The 21,751-nt window shown below is 41.9% G+C and overlaps 1 protein-coding gene across 1 annotated transcript in view; it reads left to right on the top strand.

Moving 5' to 3' along the window:
- snd1 (staphylococcal nuclease and tudor domain containing 1) overlaps window positions 1-21,751 on the top strand; it is a 165,927-nt gene that overhangs the window by 104,915 nt on the left and 39,261 nt on the right. The window lies entirely within an intron of this gene.

A 21,751-nucleotide genomic window follows, 5' to 3' on the forward strand; every position in this document is an offset into this window, starting at 1 on the left:
ACAGGGCCGAGAGGAAAGACGGCCGAACGGGGCCTGAGTCGACCAGACAGACAGTGATTATGTTTGATGTTTGGTTTGCCACAGGCATCGGTGCACAGATCAACCACAGCCTGATTTGTTTGTGTGTGTGGTGGAGAGTGTGTTGTGTTAATAGAGCATGGGGCAGTTAGTTGTATGTGTGTGTGAATGCATACTATGCAACTTGAAGGCAGATGAGGTGGGACTTGGTGTTCTAATTAACCCGTAGAGACCATCTCAAAAATAGCTGAGAGCTGGGCATTTTTTTTTCCTGTCTTTCTCTTTTGAAGTCATTGCTGGTCTTTGTCTGTGTGTAGGCTGAGGCTAGGTAGGGCAAATTGCATCTCCTCCCCATCTCCCTCCCTCTCTTCCTCTCTTCTCATTGCCCTCTCTTTATTGTCCCTACGGCTGTGGATATGGAAGACATCAGTGGTACTGCTGTGTCAGGCGTCCCCACAAGGAAGCAAGGTTGTCGTAATGAAGCGCACTCCGAAGATGTGTGTCCGCACACGCATCCACGCTCATTAAAGAAAACTTTGCGTTGGTGGTCCAACCGGGACTCAGGACAACAAGGGGGGATAGAGGCTTGCTGCAGTAGCATCCTGAACCAAAACTGCTTAGTTCGTGTGACTTAAGTGAATATGAGTTTTTGCTACAATGAGACCAATGGGACAAAGTGATTGTGTTCTAAATGAAGCATTTCAAAGGGTTTGAAGAAGAGCCTTTTCTAGAGCTCAGCATATTTTGATCTTGCGTATCAGCATCTCTTGGAACTGTCCTCACAGCAAACCTAATTCTCCACACATGCAGAAGACTCAAGTTATAGGCCTGGGCACATTCCTAATTCTATTCCCCATTATGTTTATTTATGGCTAAGCTATTGTGTACATAAATCTCTCTAAAGCGTGTCGCCCTGTCAGAACCCATTGTCATGCTTTCGGTGTTAACATTTACATGATTCAGCTAGAAGACAGACCCGGGACACTGTATAAACTTATTTCATGTTGTTTTAACAATGAGTCAGTTGTTGCCAAGCGATGCTCATGCCCTCTTCTTAAATCTCTTGCCGGGTTTTGCAAAGCATTCTTGTGTATATCGGGATCCTCCTAGGGGTAGAAAAACTAATTCTTGCTTACCAGGCATCTCTATAAACAAGACTCGTTGCAAAAACACTGCGTTTTGTCATTGTAATATGAGATGCCTCATTGCAGCTATTCATATGATGTTCCAGTATTCCCATGCTGCGGCTCAGAGAAATAAATTTGACAAGATAGCAGCAGTGGTCTGGGAGCAGAGATTTCGACTTGAGACTGGCTGCATTTTTCATTTAAGTTCACCTAAGATGTGGTCTGTCAATATTTGATTGTGCCTCAAGGGACTTTTTTTTTTTTTTTAAACAGAAACAAAAAATGAAATGAAATACTGTGAAATGAAGAGTTGGGGTCATGAAAACGAAGCGGTTTCCTCTCCAGAAGCTCTTCGTTCTTCTGTGCTAGTCAGAGCTTTTAAACATCCTCAAATGTTGAATTCTTTTTGGTAATGTCTTCTGTTGATTATTAGGCATTAATGAATACATTTATTATGTTTTGTGAGGAACAGTGGATTTTTTTCACTTATTTATCAGGCTTTAATTGGTAGACAAATTAGATTTTTTTTTCTTTTCAAGATTAATTTGACATTCTTGAGCTACACTGGATCAAAGTACATATTATTGACAGCGACGTTGCTTTGAATCAAGTGGGCAGTTGCTATAACTCCTTGTACTATATATAGCCATTTCTGTATCATACTATATTTAGTCATTAGTCACATAAACAGACACTTTATTCGTACTGAAATATAGGATAGGAACACTGCTTAGAATGTTTCTGAGCAAAGTAAATACTAAACAAAACACTGTCATTTTTCTTTTTGAATCTATCCCGTAAGAATCCAGATTATGTGTGTATCAAATGTTATGAAAACTGAAATTCCTAAACTATTGTTCTAAGAAAAAAAGAAAAAAGACAACCCCTTGTTACTGACGACTTAAGAAAAAGGTTATTAAGAAAAACTTGCGCGTACAGCCTCATACTTTGACTGCTTTGAAAAATTTTAATGGATTTGTGTTAAGCTCGGCTAGTGCTGCACGGGAAATGATAAAATTCCTCTGTTTAACATTAATGGGTTAAGGAATACATCTGCTAGAAAGAAAAGCAACCTAATAGCTGTAAGCTAGTAGAGGAAGGAAACATGCTAGTAATTGGAGTGGCCTAATTATGAGGAGGTGAATCAACAATTGGCCCTCAATAATAACCAGTGTGCTTTCTGTCGAGCAAGGTTTTTTTTGCTGTAATTACCCAACCTTGAAGGAGATTAACACACTCCAATGGGTCTCAGAGTAGAGAGAGGAAGATGGAAAAGAGAGGGAGTGGAGAAAGAGAACAAAAGACTATATGACAACCCCTGTTGAAGATATTTCATGTCACGGAACTCTTCTTCTTTCATCACTGCCCGCCCCTTTTCCTTCAGTCCCGTTCAGCCCTCTTCACAGACCACTGTCTTTCTTTTAATCTCTTCAGTGTTCTTATATCCTTATGCTTACTCTTGTCACTTCTCCCCCCCTCTCTTTTTTTCTGTCCTTCTTCATCTTGGAATCCCTTCTTATTAATCGGATTAATGTCTTTTCAGATGCCCTTTGTCATGCCCTTGTTCTCCTTAGCTGCTTTACAGTTTTTGGATTGTGCAGGACAGTTCCTTCCTTGACTTGCTCTTTGGTCACTGTGAGTCAGACACCGGCATCACTTGAACCCTTTTTTGAGGGGGAAAAATCCCTCGGAAGTGTAAACCCAGGATCCGGTGCTGCCGGTTCTTATACTTCACCCGTCCATCAACGCCACTTGTCAAAGTACTTGAAGCAGCATCGTTTTGACATTGAGCTTGGTGACGTGTCCTTGGCGGAGCCTGATGGAAGTACATAATCTTGTTTCAGCTTTCTCTTTTTGAGAGTTGCCAGTCCAGCCAACTTGATTGTCACTTCAACCCAGGGGCTGAACCCAAGTATACATTAACACATGGCTCAGACCAAACGTTTTTGTACTGCAAAGCAAATCACAGCGCTTTGATTTGCTGTGATTGGTTGACTAGCATTGTAATCATGTGTGATTATATCAGTATGTTGCAATTTCTGTCCCTTTATTTCACTTCAGTTGCCTCTGGCTCAGTCTCTCAGGGGTCAAGTGGCTTGTCTTGCAAGCCAAACATCTAGCCATCCCCACCCGCATCATCTCCCTGTTCTCTCATATAGCCTGTGCCTTCTCAGCAGTCAGCACATCACACACCTGGCTAAACAGGAACATGCTGTGGATGAATCAAGATAATTTGGCTTTTAGCGAAGCTAATAGGCTTGTGTCTCTTAGTTCAGGCTGGAGGAAGTTTAGCTTTAGAGGACTGGTTTCACTCTCAAGGATTAGCTATGGTCCGCATTATGTCCATTTCCAATAATAGGATTTTTATGTAAATCTACACGGTATTGTGTTTTACCTGGAGCAATATACATTTCGTAAATTTAAAGGAAACGTTTGATTCGTACAAAGAAGAACCATTTTCTGATATGTATGTGGCATGCTGATTCTCAGTCTTCTCTAAATAGTCCATGTAGAATTACGCACAGGCAGCCCTGTTTGGTTTCCATGGATGACAGTCTCTTTTCTATTAATACCATGCTCAGTGCTTCCTTAAGCCCTGAAGCCATTGAAATGCTTTCAGGGTTGCAATCTTTTTCTCTCTCCCTTCCCATTTTTCTTGGCCTCTCATAGTGAAATAACCTGTGGCAGTCATCAGGCAATATCATGAAAAAATACCAGGGATTAATATTAAAGTAGCTCATCTATGGAGGCTTCAAGCTAAATAACAAAATAAATTTGACTCATTCTGTTGCTAAGTCTTCCCATTTTTTCTCCATTTTAGGTCTGTTTTAGCCAAATCCCTTTGCAGCTCCTGTAAACGATCTGTTAACTTCAGCCATTTTAGTTTTTTTTGTCCCTGGCTGCAGATTTATGGAGAGCATGAAATCATTACTGTTATTACTTTTCTCACCCAAATAGCATCAGACCAAATGAAGAATTTGGTCTGATGCAATCATCCTGTGTGCCATTTAGTGGCACACAGGATGATTGCACCTGTAGTACCATTCCAGTCATCTCTCTTCTATCTCTACCATCTGTTGTTTACTGTTGTCATTCTTAACTTATGATTTCACAAATGGAGGCTGTGTGGTGTTGAAACAGGAACAGTGACCATGACGTGGCCAACCACCTAGAGTGATATTGAATAAATGACTGGGCTAGATACCTGTCCCGTCTGGTTGACAGGAAACATGAATAAAGGCTGAGGAAACTGCCTCATTTGCCTGGATGAAAATGAAATGCCTCAGGTTTCCTTGGATTATGAATTATACCTAAAGACTTGATTTCCCAACACATGGATTTCCATTTGTCTTAAACTGTTCTGACCTCTTGCCTTCTTTGTGTACAAACCACTCTCCCCTGTAAATTAGAATGGGATAATGAGATAATAGAAAAGCATTATTTAATATAGTCTAATATATCTTTGCAGCTTTGCTTATATTCTCAGGGTCATGAGCATGCACAAGTTGTTTGCATTTTCTCAAGTGCTTTTTGGAACAGTTTCAGAACAGTCCGTTGTGAGGCTTTGAATGGTTGAACTCTGGATAAAAAAAGAAAGGCACTTTGTCTGGTTATATAGTGCCAACTCCAGCAAACTCCCTCATCTTAATTTAATAAACTTGGACTTCTGCCAACACTGGTTTTGAGGTTTACTTTTCCTTTTTTTGGTCTGTCCATATTGCCTGCATCCTGCAGATCATGCATAATGCAGGTGTTGTATTTAAAACTGCTGATTCAATGTAACTAGTGTCACAACACCCAGCAGTTATTCTGACTTGTTACATACCTGTAAACAGCAGGGTTGGATACTGCAGCAAATGTTAAACTTTCTGTATCTGTTCCAGTCCTTAGGAGTCTATTAACATGTTTTCTTTACTTGATAGTTCAAAGAGCATGTTAATATGAATGTGTCAGCTATGTGCAGAGGTCCTCTCAAACACCAGAAAACTAGTGGGAGAATGAAATGGTTTCAGTGGCAGCATTTTTCTCAGCCATCTGAAAGATGGAGGGTCAGAAGAATCAGTATGTCACTGCCGATTTGCATTTTTTTGCCCTTGAGGAGATGAGTTGCTAAAACCGCGCCAAAAGTCACTGTACATCACCTCACCCATGGGCAATCTTTTGAAGCTAGTCTTGCTTGTGTTTGAATATATCATCCCCCGTATTACATAGTGCAGCACAGGAGCAATCACTAGTCAAATAAGCACTAACCTCCTTGCCTCATTAGAACACAGTGTTTTAACTGTGAGTAGGATAGTACAGTTCAGTGACTCACAGTGCAGCAGTCCTCAGCCTACTGTGCTCAAATCACCCTATTTTTAGGTATTCACCAGAGTGCCACTACTATGATGATGATTATCTGATTCATCTGATGATGAAATAGCTCAAGAAACCAGAGCACAATACAGCGCAATGCCTCTGCAGCACAAGCTAAGTAACAGCATGCTCAGAAAATATCTGTTGCAATCTAATGAATATGCCTCGAGCACCTGAACTTTTTTTTTTTTGCTGTACTGTGATACCACAGCAGGGTTATTAGTTTGCAGTGGTTAAATAAAGTACAGCATAATAGCTAGATAAGTTTTTATTAATCAATATAGATGACATCATTTGCTAAATTCAAAGCTGAATAATAATTTTAGCAGTATTTAATTAAAATTATATCACAAGCCAGTAAATTTAAAATCAGTTGGGATTGAAAGGAGCTAGGTAGGAGTAATGCTATATGAGACAGGAGAAAAATATTAAAGGATTTGAGATCAGTGGCTCAGGGGACCCTGTCCCATGCTGGAAATCATCACCATACTCGGTGAGAGAACGTTTGGCCCTATTGCCAGCGTGTCAATACACAAGCAAGATGAAGGTTGCAGGGTTTGTTGGCAAGTGTGAGAGGACAGCGGGCTCACAGCAAGGGGACATTATTGCCTGCAGGGTGGCCACAATGGGAGAGGTGACCCGTGTGAGACCTCACATCTCTGGAAAAGATGGAGAGGACCATACGCTTAGTTATATACCACAAACTCCCAGAAAGTCTGTGTCTGCACTCTGTCTCTGCATTCATATGTGCACAATATGTGTGTATTTGTGTGGAGCTGCATATCATTTTCCTTTCTATTTGTTTACTATGCCATAATGTTTGTAGGCCTGTTTGCGTGTGTGAATTTACTCCAGCCTTCATCTTTCTTCTCAGCACTGTGTGCACAAAATGAACCACCTACCACACAAAAGCAAAGAGCTGACGGAGGCTTTTTCATATGGCTAAAAGATTACATAATGTGATTCTCAGTGCCCTGTGTACACATCTGCGCACACACAAACTTGGTTGCAGATGGAGGGAGGCGCCACACGTGCACACACCATACTCTCACTGTCTCTTTCCTGCTTACTCACACACACTTTGAGCATGTGCAGTGCAGACACAGACATACACATGCACACGCTCTCCGGGGACACCCTCCCCACTGTAGACGGCAAGCTGGACCCTCAGTGCCCTGAGGCAGAGAGATAGAAAGACAGAGAAAGAGATCAGTGGACCCAGTGATGTGTGTGTTATTTACACCCCAACCCCCAGTTTTCTCTCTGTCTGTCTTCATCCTCCTTTTCCCCAGTTCGGAGCTGCAAATTCAGCAGTCTGTCAGCTCCACTCTCAGTCTTGTGAACAAACATGCAAACATTCTTTCCATCTTTATCTTTACCTCCCTGGCACACACAGGCGATGCAGCCGTGCACGTGGCGGTCACCAGCAAATTGACACATGCAAACTAGCTTTGATGAGCAAGACACTAAAAACTATTAAGACGCACTCAATGAAGTAAGTCCGTCTCAGCAGTCTCACCTTCTGCATGCTGAATTATACAGTTATACGAGTTACAGGATTACACGCTGACTTTGAAAATGTCATCTGAAAAATGCATCCGGCCACAAGGACATCAGGACAATCCTGAGGAACACACACGCTCAGATGAAATATTCTACTTGATGAAGCATATAAACAGGAAGTAGGCCTTTTTGTTTAGTGCAGCATTTTCTGTGTGTGTGTGTGTGTGTGTGTGTGTACTTTGTGTACTTGGACTGCTTTTCCATTGCAGCAGTGTGCATATGGTCCTCACTGTCCATGTGTCATCGTTTTGAGTGTGCATGTTTATTATTATGTATATGATCTTGTGCATGTGTTATATGCATTTGTCTGTATGTCCTTGGCCTTGTGCTTTCCCTTCTCCAGTCATGCACAGGATTCTTGCGGGCTCTTAGCAGAGGTCCTCAGGGGCAGGTTTGCGGCTGCCTCCGAGTTCATCAGTGCAGAAATAACTCAGGCAGTCCCTCCAAACACCCACCCCCCACCCTGCTGTGAACTCCCTCCACCCCACCCCTTCACTCTGCTCTCGGGATGAAGGGCTGAGGCCACGGGAGGAGAGAGGGCTGAAAAGAGTGAGAGGAGGTGAAACACTGGCAGAGAACATGATGTGATATGACATAGTGTGTTGCATTATGGCTGATTAACACATGCTCAGCTACGCCACCCGCAATAGAAAAACACAAACCCCTAGGTCTGCCTGCCTGCCTTTCTCCATCCCATGCCTCTTATATCTTGGGGCTTCCCTCCTTTTTTTCCTCTCTCCTCCTCTGCCCCAATTCCTCCCCCATCTATGCTGATGAAAGTGAGTGTGAAGGACATTGACTGGAGTTGGGCTAGCGGATTATTTGTTCTCCTTTTTTTTCTGCTTTGTCCCTCCTGGGACACTGTAAGGAGACACTTTTCCACTTGGTTTGCTGAGGACTGGTTGTGGCTGACTGCTTCCTACCTCCACTAGAATGAGTGCATCGAATACAGGCAGCAAGCCTTGAATTTTAACACGGGCATATTTGACCTCAGACTGCAGAGCTTTGATTAGTCAGTTGCAGCAAAGGTTATAGTGGCCGTTAATTGATGCAGCGTTATGGGTGTTTACTTAAATGTTATCATAACGCCGTAGAAATTTATTTGAAACCACTTCTCCTTGAAGAATACCCTTTTAAGTGTTTACCTCAAGGCACATTTTCCTGTTTATTCTTTTAAAAACACATTTAGCTGACATTGTCTTAAAACACTTTTAAAGCTTTAAAGAATTTAATTGGTGGAATTACTTCAATGAGCTTGTACTGGTGACCTTCCCGTGTCCTTGCAGCAATTCGTGCAGACATCCTTACTAAGATGTATTGACCACACCATTCATGTGAAAATCCATTATGGGTAGAAGCAGTGATGACATTTTCCCCCGCGGACAACTGACATTTATGTATTTTTGGAGTCATCAAGCAGATGCTGTGAAAACATTTAGTCCCCTCCTTTCTTCCCTGCTTCAGGTGTCCTCTCTAATCGTCCTTGTTAAATCAGGGAAAGATGGAAAACAGTGTGGCCTATCTGTGTTTGCACTAAAAATAAGACACGTAAGTTATAGTCATTTACACACACTTTGACATTTTTTAGGGCCCCTGCTCGGAGCCACACTTAACTCCATTTAATATGGGTCGGCAGTGAAAAACCCCTCCCTGCTTCCCCTGCTTTTCTCTGCTGTCTAATGAAATGCTAAATATTTGTTTCTTGAGGGCACCATTTAAATGCGCTCTCTGCTGGTTGGGATCTTCAAACCTTTCCCCATTTAATGAGTTGTGTTTTTTATTAGTTCAAAGGCATTACAATCAGACCTCCTTGACTTTTCCCTGTCACCTAAAAGGGCTTTGACATGAGATCGTTGCATTTGACATCTCTGACCTTTCTGGATTTGTATTATTATAATAATTGTTATTGTAACTGCTGCTGTGGTTGCAGATAAACACGGGTTCTTCTAGCCTTGCCTTGGTTGAAGCAGATCAGGCAACTCTGCTTGTAGACAGGATGGGGAGCTTAGAGCCAGTGTGGATGCTAACGCCTCATCAGTTCTCTTTATTACCTGCTCACAGACACAGAGCAGCCAGTTCCACTCCTAAATGCATTTGCTTATTCTTCCCCTTTATTTGCCTTATGACAGCTCCCCCACTGCCTTTCATTCTTCTGCTTTCTCTCACTTTTCCCCCTCTTCAACTCCTTTACTGTTCTTGTCATTCATTCGCTCTTGCCTCGGTACCTACAGAATTTCTCTCTCGTCTTTCTCCTTTCCCATCATCTCGTTTTTAATTCAAACTCTTTCTCTCCCTGGCTCCCTTATTCCTTTCCTTCTCTTTACACTTTCCCAATCTAAACCCCGAATTAGGCATTCAATTTATTATTCTCCCCTCAACTCACATGCTCTCTGATGCTTTCTCACTGTGAGGAAAATGCAAAGTGCATTGATTCATTGATGCAATTTTTTTTCCCCTCCTGCTGTCCTCTGGTCTTTCTAAAGGCACTTGTTCAAAGTGCAATTTCTTACAAGAGCACCCAAAAAAAAAGTCTGGGTCCTTGCCGTGCCTCTGAATGAGGCACTTTTTCCTGCAGCTCATTTGTCTTAGAATGGATCTTTGATAGAGCAGACACTGGAAGTGCTCACTGGGTGACAGTGGCTAGCTACTGTGTGTGTGACCCCACGTTCTTGTTCTTGCGGTTTTCTGTTTGTGTTTTCTGTTTGTGTGTCATGCTCCTCCAGCCCATGGATGATATGAGCCACATTTCTGCCAACTATAGAGGGCAGTACCTGTCAGCTCAAGTTTTTTTCTGTGAGGTTAATATTTTAGTGTCTTTGGTGGCCTCTCACAGTCATGAAATAAAAATCTCATGGATCGTCACACTGTCCTACAAAATAAAATATGTTCTCGTGACCCCACTTGAGTTATAAAATGCCAATGCACTGCAGATTGTCATTGTTGGTTTGCAGTAAGGCATTCAGCTTGTTTTTTTAGACCTTAAGAAAATGCTAGCCCTTAATAGAAAATTGATGGGTCCTTTTTCATGGGCTGTCAACCTTGGAGTACGGTGACATGCGGGAAGAGGAACAGATGGATGAAAACAATGAAGCAGGGAGTGATGTAGGATTTGAAGGATTGCTGTATTGCTTTGAAGATTGACAGACTGGATTGTTTGTGAGTTATGCTGTCATGGTTGATGATCATTGTATTCAGAGGGACAGTTAGCATAACCGTTTCGTTTGCATTCCCCATCCACAGGTTTATAAAATAAATGTTTGAAATTTCTGACAATTTCTTTCTTATTCAATTAATCTAACCTTTAAACATTTACACCTAAAGCGATGAGAGCATGTATATTGCCGCACAAGTATTCTGCATCCTTTACATTGTGTGTATTTATCCTTGACTGGCGTGGCTAGCTTGCTCCTCCTCATCAGTCAAACTAAGAGATAGTGGAAGGTTTTATTAACTGGACTGGTGAGCTATATGAAACTCTGTTTCTCTGTTGCTTCTTTTTTCGCCAACATGACACTTTTGTTTTTATTTTTTTAAGGATCCAGGTTTGAGAGAGTTTTTGATGACTTCTTAAGCATTCCATTGTAATTTAGGTCAGTCCACTTTTATTCTGCTCAGTCTCCTGGCTGGCTAGCCTGCAGAAAACACTCTAAATCTAGAGAATGGGACCACTCTGTTAGTTTTGGGACTGTGTTTTTGTGCATTTTACAGAGTCTCTCCCGTCCTCTCTCTCTCATGCCTCAGGGAGAGACGGTTACATAAACAGGCTCTCGTCATCTCTGCGTTTCCGATTCCTGCTCTTGTACTAGCCTCCCTTCAGCCCCTCTCTTTTTCTCCATTTGTTTGTCTTTTTTTCCCCACATTTCCCTTATATTTAGTCTTTTTAACCTGCCCATCCTGCTTATTTCTGCTACTTTCCTCTATGTCTAAGTATGGGTCTCACTAAAGCATTTTGCATGGTTCAATGTGTTTTGACACAGCATTTGACTATGCAATTGTTTAGTCAATTGACACTTTCAACAATCTATATCAACAATAAATATCAAATTATTTGCAAATAAGTTTCAAATTACCATGTGGACACTGCCTATGAATCCATTTACCATTCTACTGCTGTGGCGCACTGCAGGCCAAAACAATCAGCTTCTTTTCCCCACCTCCATTAATACAATAGAAGAATTAAGCTTTGGATCCTTCTGAACCATCTCCTAAGTGCCTGATGGGATGACCTGACAAAAACAGATTCTGAATAAATGTCCATGGTTGCTATAGCTGTGTTGACTTCATTCCTTTGTCACATTATTAGTTTGCCTTTGTGCTCTGGCTCACGTAGATGCCAACCTTAGTCCCACCTACAAAGATGCCGATTAGCTGAGCTGTTCCTCACACTGGGACAGAAGCTATTCACACGAGCAAACGCCAGACCTTTGAATCATGTTACAAATTGTGAGATGCGGGAAGCGATTCGGAGACATCAAGGGGCTTTACCTCTGATGTGATAATATTGCCATCTTTTTCTCCCCTCAGTCCTCCCCACCTCCTCTTCCTCTGTTTCCCTCTTTTCCTTCCAGATCTCCCTCCTGTTTTCGCTTTCCATCTCTGTGCCTCACCACGACCAGATCCATATTAACCTCTCTGTCACTCTGCCACTCTCTGCTATCCTGCATCTCTCCCATTCCCTTAATCCCCACCAGCTCTGCTTCCCTCCCTCCGTTGCTCCCGCCTTCTCATACCTCTATTATTTTTCCTCTTTTTAAATGAAAAGAGGAGAGGGAGTGGAAGGTGTGATCAGGAGTCCTCCACAGAGAAAGAGAGGAGAGATACCACCCCCTGGAAAATCGGTCGTCATGGTAACACCGTGGCAACCTGGGACAGACTAGCCTGTTAATTAAAAAGTTGATTAATTGCCTTTTAATTGCATACTTATACATTGTAAAATTGAGGTAGTCCTATTCCTTAATCACTCTACTTTATACCAGCTCTTTTCTTTTCCCTTTCTCTTCCTCTTATACAATTTCCAGTGATCAGACAGAGCTCTCATGGACAATAATCCACTTGAGTTGATAAACATATCTTATAGAGGAAGGATGAAAGGAACAGCAGAGAGCAGAAGGGACAGGGGGTGGGCTAAAATGGTGTGCATTCATTCTTAATTTCAGCCCACTTTCATCCTGCATGGTGTTTAGCCGGGTGGGCGTGTTTGCACAGAGACAGAACTTCACCCATTTGGCATCAAGGTCATAAGAAAGGCTGGAATCAACACAGAACAAACAACAGGGACAGTAAGAACGGGAAGTCATCAGGCAGATCACACATACAAATGCAAAATCAGCAGAGGAGAAACAAACATGGTAATCAAACACAAATCAAGCAAACCTCTAAATAAGTGTCCCTCTGTACAGCTCCTCATCTCTCCTTGTAGCAGCACCTCATTTTTTATCAAGGTTATCATGATACACAATCAGACAAAGTGTTTGTCTTGGCCTGCACTTAATTATTTTTGCCTCTCTCCCTCTTTTCTGTCTATTTTCTTCTTCCTCTCTGTCTATGCCATTTGGAGACTGAGTGACTATATCATGTGCCCTTGCAGCTGGTGGGCTTTAATTGCATGCTTATTCCCCAGCACTGCTTTTGTTTTGCTCTGACGACATCTCGCTTAGCTTGATCATCTTTTAATGACCACAGATACACACTCAATCTTCCAGTTAAAAAAAAAAAAAAAAGAAAAAAACAAAAACAGAAAACACCCACTTGCCATAAGGCTCCATATGCAGGAGTGACTGTCTCTAGGGACCATGTGTGTGGTTTTGTGTGTGTGTGTGCGCAATGCCAGGTTCATACTCTCTGCCGTCTGCTTTTCCATACCACCTGAATAGGGTGGTGCCCATGAGGACGGAGGAACAGGTGTAGGTTTGTGTGTGCACGGATCGCCCCGATTACATATGCACCCACATGTCCTGTTTCCATGGTAACACCATGCCCCCCCCTTCAGTTCTCACACACACACGCACACCACCAGTCTCTGTCAGGTGTAAGTTAGTGCTTGTTGCTAATAGTACTAGTGTCAGCGGGCCGACAGACCTGCTCCCACCCCCTACCCCAACACACACATGTCTAAGTGGATCAATTTCTGTCAATTTAAAAAGTGTAACAAGTTGCTACCACAATAGCCTCAGGTCATTTTCAAGCCCTTGACTGTCGTGTGTGTGTGTGTGTGTGTGTGTGTGTGTGGCAGCATAAGGGGGGGGGGGTCATATTCGCCATGTAAGCCGGGGTTGAGTAGCCTCGCCGCCTGCCTGCCGCCTCTTTGATGGGAGAACATCTGTTGGCTGTGATATGAAGCTAGGAAGTAACTCTTTCTCTCTCCCTCTCCCTCACTCCTTCGCTTGCTCTCCCATTTCTGTTATGAATTCCCCAGCTGCTCAGCTCCCTCCCTTCACCTAAAAAAACTTGTCCCGCGCCACCTGTGCAGTTTTAATGCATAATTTATCTGCTAAGTAACCACATCCGAGAGACTCATCCCTCCATCCGTCTCCTGCTTTCCCTCTCTCCCCTCAGTGTGGTTTGGCTTGGGACGTGGAAGTGGACACCTATTTTCTAATATTCTTATTTAAGCAGATTAGGATTGATTGGGTTCCAGTGGTGGACAGTGAAGCCAAGTGTTGAAATCCACACTCCCTGTAGCCTCAGTTTGAACCTAGATCTGTCTTAGGCCTGTATCTCTTAAGGTTTGTACTGTCTTTGTAATGTATCAACCCCTTGGCTTAAACAGTTGTTTCTTTATTTGAATTCAGTACAATATATCAGAATACTGTTATACTCTATACTCTATACTTTTTTCTTCTTGGTACAAAACCTGTCTCGATCTTTTTAGAATGCTGCAGCTACTATCTTAACTGGCAGCAGACCAAGAAACCATATAACCTCTATTTTGACCTCTCTCCATTGGCAAGCAGTCAAATATGTGATAGATTTACAGATTTTATTGATCACTGTTGAAGCTTAGCTAGAGGCAATGTCTCAAATCCTCAGACTTGAGGATTTGTCTTCTTTGTACATACTCCCTCTCTTGTAAATATATATGTTTTTTTTAAATGTCAGAAACCTTGCATGGAGTTCAGCATTGTTGTTTTCTGTTTTTCTAGTGAAAAACTATCCATACAAAACTATAAATTGTTGATTTTTTTCTTGCTGCTTATAAAGTTGATTATAAATCTAAGTGCTATTCAAATATGTGCAGTTTTATATGGTTAAAATCTGTCATGAGAAAGAATTGCTTTGTGTGTTTGATGCGTTAAAGCAATTGCCTCTATATCAAGTATGATATACTGGTGTTGTGTGATTTCAGTTTTTACAGCTTGTCAAATAGGCCTGTGTGCAGCTGACATGTTTTGTTACCGTGTCCATGTGTTTGGCCTTGCAGGCCCATAAGCAGTCATATTGTATTAGCCCATTGTGGCAAAAATGATGCTGCTACGACATTGTAGCTCAACCTGGACCAATTCTTTCCAAGGCCACAACTGTGCGTTTGCACACATACATGTGTGCTTTTCCTAGTATGGATGTTTTATGATGCAAGGCTGCCATGCATTATATCTGAATATGAGGACAGCAGGGAAGGACTGACAAGGAAGCTTGTCCCTCATTCGGTAAATCAGTTTTTTTTTTTTCTTGCTACCACAGCCGCCCCTCTTAGTTGGCCCACCACGACAAGGTGAGCCATCCAGGTTAATGTGCCATCAATAACCCCCTCTTAACCTTGGAGGCAGGCCTTACAGGGGCTGCATTGGGTTAATGTCTTTTCTTTTTAGTGTACAAGAGCAAGTGGGCCACCCTGACACCTGTCACTAAATTCACTGTTCAGTCAAGATTGGTGACAACGTTTTTGCACTTACTCCATTTGAAATGGAGGTTGTCAAAAAAAAAAAAAAAAAAAAAAAAAAAAAAAAAAGGAACTGGCTGTGGGCTTGTTGTGTCACATACAGTACATTGTGATCATTGTACCAAATGAACAGTTGATAAATCAAAGTGGGGGGCCTGATAGCCCGCCTGTCAGTCAATCAACCTGTGTTTTTTTTTTTTTTTTTATATTTATCAGTTCCTAGGATTGACGTAGGAACACATATCAGTTATTGGCATTGAGTCTTAATGGTTTAAAAGCCAGAGTTGTAAAAGGAACATTTGCACTTAGCAACAAATAGGAAGAAAGAGAGGCCATTTTCACCACTTTGTGTTTTTATTGAAATGGCCACATGGAGAATATCCCCTTGTAACATTGCACTTAGTAAATCAGCGCTACCTGGATTTATAAATACGGCCATTCATCAGCCATTAACTTTTCACCTGTTTATCAGGGGTGGCATATCATTGTTAGCATCTTTTATTATAACAACAACAAAATAACAAGCTGCTCCACTCAAAGGATCCTAGAATGAATTTCTTATTGTTATTTCCTGTTTATACAATGGACTATCAATTAGTTTTGTTTTGTTTTTTTAGTTGTTCTTTATAGCTTGAGAACTCGTAGTGTTTTGACTCTGATAGGAGAACACATATTCTTATGTTTCTTAGCTTTGTTTGGCTGCGATAACATGATTAAGTAACCCCCTACTCACGTTACCTGCTTCCCACCTCAAACATGGAGAATGATGTTTGGTTTCACGACTCAGCCACGATGTGGCAGAATGCGTCTGAGTGAAGCAAATGTCCGTCTTGTTGATCATTCTCCGCCCCTAATGGCTTCGTCAATACAGACAACATCATCGAGCTACAGGAAATCCAGGGTCGTCCACCTCTCTACCACTCCAACCTTTCCCGATCATTAATGTGACACCGATGCAGATTTCTAATGAGCTCTTTCTCACTTTATATGCCAATCAAATTCTCTAGAGTTTATTTTTAATCTGCAGCGAAAACTTTTGTACATCATATCATGGAGTAGATTCGGAATATTAAACAAATGTAGTGCAGTAATGCAGTGTAATAAGGCAGCATCTTTTGGTGAGGTTTTTGCACTAGAATGTGCTTCATTTTTATATTTATCCTTTACAGAATCTCCAGCACTCCCCTTTGATAGCATTTCTTGTTTAGTTGTATGATTAAAGCTCACTCACCTATCTTCTAAACAGGATAAAATGAATCATAAATAAATGTGGTGCTTTTCTTATGTGTAGCTTACAGCCTTTTGATGTTAACATCTAAAAAAAGAAAAGGCCACAAGTGAGCATGGAAAGACTGAAAGAGAAAAACGTGCCCTCGATTGAATTAATGAAGCATTCTCTCTAAAGGGGATTCATCAGGGATATAATAGGGGCTAAATTGATTTACAAAGTGAACTCTTATGAATAACACGCTCCTATTGATTTCAATTGTTCTCCAAGTTTGATTGGGTAATAAATGAACAATGGAGCTATGTAAGTTCCCATGTAAGACGAGAGACCACTCTGCAGTATCGTGCTCGTATCACTCTGTGCTTCAGCTAGTTTGTGACAGCTGCATTGTTTCAGACCTACACAAGTTTGTCACGGGTTGTGAGAGCAGAGCAACCTTGTCCACTGAGGTGTGTTTGAATCAGAGGACAGCGACATATGCGTACCGCAGCTGTCAAGTGCTTTATATATATATGTGTGTGTGTGTGTGCGCGCGTAGTGTGTGAAGACAGGTTAATAACAAATTGTGAAGATTGACTGTAGTTAGTGTAGTGCTCATGATGTTCTTGTCAAGAAGTACTGAGTATGTCATGCTAATCATAAAAGGAGGGTAGCATTATTGCTGCCATGGAATAAAAATCAAACACGTTTTGTAGAGATTCAGTTCAAACTTGCATTTGAACCTCAGTATTTGATTATTGGAGGTGAGAATCTGTTTACTATTCAACAGTTTTACACATTTTTCTCCCAACAGCTTTTAAACAAAGCCTGTAATCCTATATTTGTGTTTTTGTGGCCACTTTAACTGAAACAATGCAGCTCTTGCCTGCTAACAAAGTGCACTTTTGGTAGAAATGGTGAATTTCTTTAAAAAAAAAATATATATATTTTTTAATGCTCTCAACAGACCATACACACACACACACCACAAGAATTGACACACTGCCACCTTTAATCAGTGTTCAGACCAGCCCTCACCCCCTCGTTCTGGCACTAGTGTGGGTTCAGTCATCCATCTGTCTGTGTATTCATCCACCTGTGCTTGTATGTGTGAATCTATGAATGTAGCACCGATGCTTAGGCTCTCTAGGCTGCCGCGCTCTTCATCAAATTAGAAATATTCAGAGAAATGAGCAGAAAGCTAATCAGCAGACCACTTAGCTCCCCAAAGCAGAGCTGCACTTACCAACTGCCGAAGAGCTACTCGTCCATCAGCAAGGTATCTGGTGTGCCAGGCTGCGAAATTAAGACTCACCACCAGTAAATTGCTGCAACAATTTGGCTATAACCAGGTATTTCTTCAGGGCTAGGTATTTTGCTTCCAGGTTTCACTTGGCACTTTCAAAAACCAATTTGGCTGTTAAAATTCAACTGTCTTAGAAAGTTTGTCATAATCTCTATAAAGAGAAAATACATTTCAACTTTTAACTGATCTATTTATGTTAAAATATTCTATTATATTAAATGTATATAAAACAATCACATGATAAAGATTGACTGAAACTGTAAGATTATTGATGTATAGACAAAGAATCAGGGGGGTAGAAGATTAAGAGAATGAAAGTTAGAGGAGAAGAAAAGAAAACTGATTTTGTAAAATGGAAATGGGAACAGTCCTAATCCCTACCACACATGCTTGAGCACTTCTGCCAGCCTTCTTCATGTGGGCTCTGATAGTCACCATGTGGAGCAATATTGCAACCATGCCCCATCATCACATTACCCCACTGGAATCACTTGTCACTCACTTGGCTCTAAGTGTGTTTTGTCATTGAGGAGTTGTGAAGGTCAGCCTAACCTGCCATCTCTCTGTTTGGCCCCCATTATTAGGACTTGTTGTCCTTTCAGCACGAGCTTAATGGCCTGCCGCTTTTTTCCTTTTCCCCCATCTTTCTATCTCTCTCTTCTCTTCCTCTCTCTCTCTCTCACACCCTCTCTCATTGTCTCTGGCAGCTTAGTGGCTCTAGCGTCTGGCTGCAGTTGCAGAGCAGCAGCAGAAGCAGCAGTCACATACCTGCATTCAAGTGGAACAAACAGGATGGTTGGCTGCTCACGGAAGGTCATCAGCCCTGGGCACAGCCTGTGTGTGTGTGTCTGTGACTGTGACTGTGTGTGTGTGCATTTATTTGTACTTTAAAAAGAGATTAGACTTTAGTGTTTCTAATAGTGCACTCAGAGACAAGGCAAATCCGGTGTTCAACTTGCTGTAATCACACTGACCACTGGAGTCTTTTAGCAGGTCTTGGCCACAAATAAGCAACAGACAATCAACAATGTGGATGTCTCCTCTGATACCGTTTGTATGAAATGTGTGTGAGTGAGTTAAAGCTTACACATAGCGATTGCCATTAAATATTAACCACAGCTTCTTTGTTTAAACTCATTGAAACATTCTTAACACAGATGTATAAGTTGAATTGTAATCAATCCAGCTGACTACACAAAGCTTAACCATGACCCACAACATATTTTTATGCTTCAGTTCTATTTCCTTCCATTTTACATGTCTACAGTGATTGTTTGTCGGACTGTGAGCACCGTCAAAATCTGGGTGATCTACACTCAGTGCTATGCCTAAAGGCATCCTGTGTAGATGTAGACGCAGCACTGAAGCGGCTGCTGCTGCTCTGCTAGCATGCTGCTAACGCCATGCCTCCCGTGTCGACATGGTGTTAGCCCGGTTTCACACATGTAGCTTCAAAGAGAGAAGAAGAGGCAGCAGTCATTTTCCATGGAAACCTGCCACACAAGATGGCAAAATGTTAGAAGTGCGAAAAAGCACGCTGGTCGACAACTCAAATGAAACAATAACCCTTATGTTGGTTGTCGCAGAGAACTAATACACAGCAGCTTACAATTCCCCATCTGCCAAGTCAGAACTCAATATGTACATAACATGTTGAGAGCAAAATGGACGTTTACATTGTCCTCAAAACCTCCAGATTGAATGAGAGACAAGAGAGCGCCTGCCTCTTTGTATCTGTATGCAAATGTGTTGTTTGAGTTCATCTACACTTGTTTGCCTCTTTTTGTCTTTTCTTTGACTTTACATGCATTTGTACAACCTCTAAACTGGAATTAAGCAGCTTTGTTGTGTTTTCAGCACATGTAGAGCTTCATAGAGAACTTTCCCTTTTGAGGCAAAAATCTTTGTACCTGTCTCTTATTACTGTGACACCCATACTCAACACAAAGCCAGAGGTCAACAGGAGGCCTCATGGGTGTGCTTGGTTACCAATCCCACCATAAGCCCACCCACTTGTTACCATCCTAAAGGTGCCACAGTGATGGCCACCAGGCTAATGAATGGTGACACTCTAATCTTTGTCATCCCTAAGTGGAGCTGCAGGTTTGATTAAAAGCCAAGCCATGTCAGCTCAATTGCAATGTGGAAAGCCTGCTTATTACCCCACAATGTGTATTCCAGCATTTGTGACTGTGCATATAATGTGTGCAAATGGCTGTATATGTGTGTGCTAATAACGCACATGGCTATCTAATGCCGTACAAAAATATCGTGGTTGATCTCGGGGTTTACGAAGCGTGGCCGTGTTTTCAGTCTTCATTAACCTTGCCTGCCCTCAATCCCCAGAATTTCTACCTGCTGTCTTTCCTCCCTCCTTCCCTCCTTTTTCCCTTCCCTTCTCCAGCTCTTTTTTTTCCTGTAGCATTTGTGGGATGAATAATTAAATGTAATTGGGTAGTATGACCCTGTCTTTTGTTAGCGGTTAGACAGGGCAGCAGCACTCAATTCTTCTGTTGCTTGTTTCATGGGTAACAGTTGGAAACATTTTCTTTCTTTCAGTAGTTTCTGTAGCAAACGTACACACACGTACACACACACACACACACACACACTTTCACTCCTGTAAAACTTGCAACACTGTACATCACCACATCAATGAGGTAAAATGATAATCTAATAAGCATGCTGAAGAGCCAGCATATTAAAAAAAATTAAAAAAAAAGCCTCGGGTATGATTAACTAAGCCTTAACACTAGCATAGCTCAGCAGATGAGCTAAAGCAGAGTGAAAAAATGACAACATTAAAACTAGCTAATCTAATTAGCTCGTTGATACCATGCAGTTAAATAATTAGCCAGAACCTAATTGGCTAATATCACTGCACTGTTAAAAAAGTCTGTCTGCCTCTTTTCCTTCTCTTTATGTAACCTTTTAAAGTAAACACTTCCCAAATAGCCTGGAGAAATGAATGGTAACAGGCTGTGCTGCTGCTGCTGCTGCTGCTGCTGCTGCAGCACAAGAAGTTGGAGCACCGTGAAGCTCGGTTGCACTTTTTGACTCTTGGGTTCCCCGCCCATCTTTACTCCCTGTCTCCTCCTATACATCTCCTTCTCTCCCCTTCACCAGCGTTTCATCTGCAGGGAGATGATTAGCTCGCTTTCATCCTGACCGTCTTGTGTTTATGCACATGCTTAATACTATTACTGTACTTGAAGCTGTATACAAACAGGCTGCATTCAGTCTTAACAACCACCCACTCTTTCTGCCGCATCCCTTACTCTTTGTAAACACACACACACACACACACACACACACACACACACACACACACACACACACACACACACACACACACACACACACACACACACACACACACACACACACACACACACACACGTACTGACATCCATGCAGTTTGATATGTGGCCCAAGGCAAAGCACTTCTCCCTAATGAGCCTCTTGCCCTCTGTTTCTCCTGGGGAGCCAAAAGAGAACTAACCTTGATGCAGCATAGAAAGGATGTAACCTGCTTACACACACACACACACACACACACACGAACTGCTATGCTTGTGAGGAACCTCACTGACTACATTCTTTCTCGATCGTGTGATGTTTTCATCAGTACTAAGTAACCCAAACCCAGGACTTAAACCTGAAAAGAGTCAGTTTGGCCCTCATAAGCCACAAGTACACACACACACACACACACACACACACACACACACACACACACACACACACACACACACACACACACACACACACACACACACACACACACACACACACGACGAGTCAGACGAATGTCCTGACTGGGTTAAATCCCATGGATCCTCTTTGGGCCAAACTGGACAAGCAAAGTGTGACCCCTGACCCTGTCCTTGGAAATCATGGGGACGAGCTGGGTCCATTTCTGTCTGCTCATGCTCACATGCCTTGCTGTGTATCATTTGTCCTGTAAATCGTTTCATCTTTTAATTTTCAGCTTTTAAGAGAACATACACTTTGAATTGTAAGACAGTTTCTTGAGAGCCCAACATAAGCTGTAATCATCGCTGTGTTTCAGCATCCATGGTGCATTTAGCATACGATTCAGGCTCTAATATTGTGCAGAGTTGTTTATGGCGACCATTATTACTTTCAAATGATCAGTAGAGAAAGTTAGACTAGTGGATTGCTGTGTTACTTTTTCTGTTATTATTCATTATTTTCTGTTCAAGACTGTCACGAAAGAACTTAATCTCCTCTGAACTGAAGCATCATGGTGTTTCAGAATGCTGTGGTAGAAA

The sequence above is a fragment of the Trachinotus anak genome, unplaced genomic scaffold, assembly GCF_046630095.1.
Source record: "Trachinotus anak isolate AG129_WGS33_773 ecotype Australia unplaced genomic scaffold, CSIRO_AGI_Tana_v1 ptg000018l, whole genome shotgun sequence".
In the NCBI taxonomy this organism is placed as follows: domain Eukaryota; kingdom Metazoa; phylum Chordata; class Actinopteri; order Carangiformes; family Carangidae; genus Trachinotus; species Trachinotus anak.